Raw genomic sequence first — 7,048 nt, forward strand, 5'->3', positions numbered from 1 at the left:
ATTGCAAGATGCATAAGAAATGCTCCCCAACTTAGATCTACACCCATTTATGAAATTCATGCAGTTTGGGTGCAGAGCCCTTGCAAATCTCTCCAAAAAAAACCCAGTGGTTATGGAATGGTTCTTCCAGAGAATTACTAAGTGAATAATGGACAGGAAATAAAGGAAAGGAACCGATTTTGCCAGTTTCTCATCTTAGAGAGAATATTTTTTGACAAAGTGAATAAATCTTATGGCAGGGATAGATTTTAAATCAGCATTTCCTCTTCTTGAAAAGACCCGGAAGCCTGTGGCTACCTCTCTGAAACACCAGATCAGTGTTCAAGAGCAAGCTTAAAAGCATGTTCAACGTTAACAATTTTAAGGAGAATTGAGCACAAAACAGAAAAAAAAAAACTGTTCTGAAGACATACAAATCTACAAAGCACAGTCATCATGAATGCTTTAGGCAGCTTGGTGCAACCCATTTCCAGAGCAAGGGATAGAGATCTCAAAGAGGTTTCAGTTCAGAGAAGGAGGAGGAACTAAATAAACTGTAAACCTTGCATCTCAAATAGAAGTAACAGAGGCAGAGGGATGTGATATGACTTCACAAAGTGCCAACAGTCTGCTGTCTGTTTCTCACACCCCAACAGGTAGGGACACCCAACAATGGTATGTGACAGCAACTTTGAAATAAAAGAGGTGAGTTTCTAACACAGCACACAACTACATTGTGGAAGCAATTACCACAAGATGCTATGGAGACAAAAGTAAGAATACAAAACAGGTAAAAATAGCTGGTTACGAGTGGAAGTCAGTGGAAATATTTTAGAAATATTATTCTACATTTGGCTTGGCTTTTTTGTACTTTTCTCTTAAACATGCAGCAGTAAGCACTGTCAGAAAGTGGATACCAGACTACATGAGTATTTGCACTTGGTGTGATTATTGCTTTGCTCCTGCACTTTCATATACATTAAGGGTTAAATGCAGAATTCCGTTCTCACTCAGTTTTGCCAAGAACAAGGATTTGGGCATTTTGTCTCCTAAGCACTGTGACAGGTATTAGTTAAATCCGACTTTGTAAGGGAAACAGTGCTTAAAACTTGTACTGCTGTCCTATCATCGGCATAATCTCCTTCTCCTATGTTTTTCTTGAAGAATGATAGTAACTGAAGAAACTCTCTTAAAGAATTCATCCTCACTTTTCGATCATATCTCCTCTACTTAATAGCAAACTGGAAACCTTTCTCAATAATAGCATTCATTCTAACTTTTTGTATGGCACATCCATCAGCGTATGAAAAGAGCTGCATTGTATCAATCCTGAATTAACAACAGTACATTTAAGTGCAAACTATAGCTGCCATTCTGTTTTTTGCAAAAATTTTATTTAAAGGAGCTCAAATACTAAGTAAATATAAAGAGAAACCACATACATGAAACACAAAAATGCAGGGTTGATAATACACATTGCTTTGTGGTAAGAATTTGCAGAAGGAGTCAGCTTTTATGACTAGACTAAGATGCTATTTACTCACCTAAATAATTATTAGGAGGTTTTCAAAGGAGCTCAGTGCTCAGTGTACTGAAATCTTTTGAAAACCTGGTCATAATAGCCACAATGGGAACTGAGCTCTTTTGAAAAACTACTCACAGCTGAGAGTGCCAAACCAGTGAGGGCTGGATTTCAGACAGGAAACTTGCATCATAACACCTCTTGAAATAATCAGCGGTGGCTGATGGGAGTGGACGAGCATCTAGACTCTGTCTGCATCAGATGAATAACCAGTTGTGATTTTTCCTTTACAGTGATTTCCCAACAGGTATCTTGCTTTCCAAAAAATCCTTTTCTGAGAGAAGATACTGATTTTGAAGTACCGGTTTGTTTTCCATCAGAATATAATTTTCACAATCTGCAGCTATGAGCATGTCCTGGCAGCCTGTACTTCTCAGCTTGTGAATCCACAGAAACTATTAGAGAACAGAAAGGAAATCCATGAATTAAAAATCACACATCCGTAGAATTTTGTCAAGTGGGAACTTGTGAAGGAGACATCTGTGGTCATCCTATGCCCAGCCCCGAGTAGTTCCATAAGCTCTGCATCTCTTCATGCTTTCTGTTTTCAGCGGTGTTCTCATGCCCTTGGGTTGTGTTTCAGCTGTCCAAGACCTGGTGCGACCTGGTGTAGGGAGCCTGCTTTGGCAGGGGGGTTGGACTCGATGATCTCTGGAGGTCCCTTCCAACCCCTACAATTCTGTGATTCTGTGATTCTGTGATTCTGTGAAGACCATTTTGAATTCCTCCTGACATCCTCTGTGGCTGCCAGCTGCTGCTCCCGTGGGCCACAGCGCTCACCAATCTTGAAAATCTGAGGACATCTAAAGAGGCACTAGATGCATATGTCTACGTACTGAATTGCTCAAAATCAGCAGATTTTGGGACAAGCTGCTACTTCTCTGAGGAGTCCAGGGTGACAGGCCAATAAGCTCGAGCCAATAAGCAAGACACAAAGGTGAAAAAATGTACATTTTTTTCTGCAGTGTAATTTCTTCAAGTTGGCTGTAGAGACTTATATTTGGAGTTCAAGGAAAAAAAAAAAAAAAGTCACTCAAAATCTAATTATTTTCTACAAGAAATATAAGGTTTCTACTTGCTGCACAATTTTTTGCTTCTGTCATGATTTAATCATTGCCATTTTCATTCTCCAGATACTTCCAAATCCTTCTATGTCCTTCATGGGATGGGAGATCAGAATCAAAAACCATAGTCAGTTTAATATTCCACTGAGGCATATCATAGCAAAGCAAACTGAGAATTTCTGTTACTAAAATATTCAGGCCATATATTGAATCACCTTTTTAATCCTCTCCTGTTAAGAAGAGGTCCTTCCCCTCAAGAGGTTAAACCAGAATCAAAAGTTTTGTTAACTTTAACATATCAATGCTATCAAAGCGAAGTTCATGAGGTGACATCACAGTGTTCGTCTGTAATGCATTTCCTCCACCTGATGCCTGAAGTTTTAATGCAAGCTAAGATTTAAAAATAAATATGTAAACAAAAAGACATTGAAGCTTTGGCCTACAGAATGATATTCTGCACTACACTGCATAACTACACACTATCAGTCATAAAGAGAAATGCTACAGCCCTTTGAATATCTTCATGGCTCTCATGATTACACCTCCAAAAGCCAGAAAGTAGCCTTTCTATTTCTGAAATTTGAAAATAAGCCAAACACTCAAAAACTAGAAAATTTCTCATTTATAAACTCTCCATAACCTGTTTTTTCTCTCTTCAGGTGCATGCTTTATGTTACAGTCTCTAATTGCTGAACTGAATAATCCTTTTGGGGTAGAACATTTAAATTTGGTCTCTTCCTACTTCTAATTAGTCAACTTCTCTATCAGAACTATCAAAACTGTTGCCGTTTTCTTTTTGTACACTGCACATATGCTAAACTTTAAACATATTTGAAGATGAAGATGAGGCACAGTGCCTGCTCGTAACTCACAAATGAAATGAAAGCATTTCTGCATTTTATTTCAACACACTAAGAAAACAGAAAACCTTTCTGGCGCGGCTTAGTTTCAGAAAGAAGGGTGTAAAGCAGACTCTTTCAGATGGGACTTCAGTTGATGCTCCTGTACAGTTGAAATTACCACACACGGCACCTACACGCTGGGTGGGAATCCGGGGATGGGAACAGCCACCCCAGGTTCTCAGTGCTGGAGACGCAGCGCAGGTGCCTGGATGCATCTTCTCTGCTCTGCATCTAAACGAATCCCTCCCAGCCTCTGCACTCTATACAAACCATGTCCATTTAATGCCGTCCTTGTCGTTTTTCCACCCACGAGCCCTGAGGCTGCTCCTAGGACCTCAGCTATAGCATTTATTAGTCCCCCGCTGGCCGGCAGCGGGCCCGGTTATGGCGCCGTAGCCTGGGCTCTGCTGCCCCCTGGTGGCGCGGCGGGGACTCTTCCGCCATCTCACTTCGCCGGGGTGCAGCGGGCCAGGCTGAGGGGCTGCTGTGGGATCTGCTTTTTCTCACCCTCAGAGCACGTAGCAGATCCCCGTAGCCTGGTATAAACCACCGCCGGTTTATATATCGCAGCACGAAGGCGAGAAGAGATAACACTGTGTTATCCCATCTGTGGAAATCATGCTGGCATGATTGTTTTCTGTGTGATTTTCTTTTCCAAACAAATCTTAGTATGTCTTTCCTCAGACAAGATAACAGGCTGAAATCAATTCATTCCAGCCATAAACCCACACGTTTGGATAATGCTATAAAGGCTGCATTTAAAAGGTAGGGGAAAAAAAACTGGGCAAAGGTTGATTGTTCCTTATCGTTATCTGCAATTCAATTCTATTACTAGTAAATTATTAACTGTATTAATCTAACTTTGTCTGACTGTTCAAAACAAAGGCATTACTATGAAAGCATACAAGCTAGATGTAGGCCAAAATAATAACGAACTCTGCATTGTCTGGAGCAAGGAAGGAAGTCAGCAGGTAATAAAACCACAGTAAGAACACAGCCTCTGCTGCTTCCCCCAGCAGCATGAATTCCCTCACGCTACAATGCTTGGGATTTCCAAACACCCCTAGTTCTAATAGCCAACTGCTAAGGTCTAAAAGTTACATGCTGTGCTCTGACCTGCTTGTCTGTTGTGGGCTGGAGAAACCCACAACATTTGTCTCACCATTTGCCTGTTCCATATACTCCGTGTAACCCTATCCACTCTAAATTTGGGAATCTCAGGGTTTTCCTGCTATTTTGACCTTTCACTCAGCAGCTCTAGCAGAAATACAAGACATGTAGAAACAGTTCATCTCTCTCCTGTTTGAATCATTAGAAATTGCAAAATAGTTTTGACTGAGATTTGCCATTAAGACCCGTTTGAGCCACATTCTCATATTGTTTAACCTCAGTATATGTTTTCAGTTTCCAGTTTCACTGAATCATAGATTGATATGGGTTGACAGAAACCTTAAAGAATACCCAGTTCCAAATCCCTGCTATGAGCAGTGTTGCCACCCACTAGATCAGGAGTCCATCAAACCTGGCCTTGAACACCTCCAGGGATGGGACGTTCACAGTTTCTCTGGGCAGCCTGTGCCAGTGCCTCATCACCATTTGAGTAAGGAATTTCTCCCCAGTATCTAATCTAAATCTCTTGTATTTTAGTTTAAAGCCATTTCCCTTTGTCCAATCACTATCAGACCAGTCGGTTTCCCTCCTATTTATATGCTCCCTTCAAATACTGGAAGGCTGCATTAAGTTCACCCCAGAGCTTTCTTCAAGCTAAACAAGCCCAACTCATTCAGTCTTCCTTCATAGGAGAGGTACTTCATGGCCCTCCTCTGAACTGGCTCCAACAGTTCTGTGTCCTTCCTGTACTGGGGGCTGCAGGCTGCTGTACTGGACATTGTACTGTAGATGGGGCCTCATGAGAGCAGAGCAGAGGGGGATAATCACTTCCCTCTCCATGCTGACCTCCTCTCTTTTGATGCAGCCCAGGCTACTCTTGGCCTTCAGGATTGCAAGCCGACACTGATGGCTCATGTCAGGCTTTTCAACCACCCAGACCCCCAGGTCCTTCTTTACAGAGCTGCTCTTGTTGAGTTTTTTCCTGGTCTGTACACATACCTGGTATTGCCCCACCCCAAGTGCAACACCTTGCACTTGGCTTCGTTAAATTTCAAGAGGAGGGCCCACTTTTCAAGCCTGACAAGGTCCCCTTAGATGGCATCCCTTCCTTCTGTTATATCGATTGCACCACTCAGCTTGCTGTCATCAGCAAACTTGCTGAGGGTACACACAATCCCACTGTCTATGTCACTGATAAAGATTTGAAGAGCACCAGTCCCAAGACAGACCTCTGGGGGATACCACTTGTACCTGGACTCCTCCTGGACAAAGAGTCATGAATCACATCTTAAAACTTATGTGCTTACGTTATGCAAACAGGCAGATGTTGATTCAGTCCACAGGTTTACTTTGGTGTGTTTATCCACCATCTCATTATGATTTATTTCATTCCAAGTTTTTGTGAGGAGTACATGTTATATTTGCAGTCCATTAAATACCAGATTTAATGATTCTGAAGAGTACTGTGTTGCCAAAAAGAGTTATGGTGTTCAAAAAAGTCTAGATACTTCTCCAAGGCAACATCTTCCTCATTTGCTATGCTGCTAGCTGGCAGCAATATGGGACCATAGTCTATGCCTGGTCTCTGAAGAACCACAGGACAGAAAATGATGCTGAGCAAATACAGGAACACAAGGCTGGCTTCCGTAGCTCTTCATATCACCTGTACCATCATGTCTGAGTTACTAAGTCCTTCCCTTCATGCCTGTAGCATTGTCACCCAGGACTCCTGCAGACTTAGTCCCCTGTACATCTTGACTATATGTCACACAGCTGAGCATGAGTGATGCTTTCTACAACTCTGAGAGTTATTTGCACATTCTACAGGGCACAGAGTTTTACCTATGGCTAGAGCCCTACTTTCATGGTTTTTTTAAGCAACATGCTATTCAGGCACAAAAGGGCAGCAGAGGTAGCCCTGAGCAGAGTGGGGTTTTATGGTCATTCCCTGAAGAGCAGGGGTTATATCTGATTATAAGCTCAGCCTAACAGCTCACCCACCTAACACCACCTTAAAATTCACAGTAAATAACACTGTCTAGGTTTGTGCCACGTATGCTGCTCTCTCAGTGTCTCCCTAGCAAAGCCCTCTCTGCAATGGCCTCAGCTAGAATGCCTTTTGTTTACAATTTCACCAGCTGAAAGACTCTTTTGAGACCAAAAAAAAAAAGAGGGGAGAGAAAGAAAGCTGAAGAGGCCACTATGAGGATCTAATCTATGGCTAAGACTTGACTGGCAGTCTGCATTGCCATCAGCTGTATGCACTGGGAACGCATTTGGGTTTAGATCAGCTGTCTGTGCCTTCTCCCTCATTAACATTGATAAAAGCAATGGCCTCTGCCGGCCGCACGGCATTCCTCAGCATACCAGCTGCAGTTCTATCTTAATGCATCTTATGGGCTTGGAGAATT

This window comes from Tetrao urogallus (assembly GCF_951394365.1).
Source record: "Tetrao urogallus genome assembly, chromosome: 1".
Taxonomy (NCBI): domain Eukaryota; kingdom Metazoa; phylum Chordata; class Aves; order Galliformes; family Phasianidae; genus Tetrao; species Tetrao urogallus.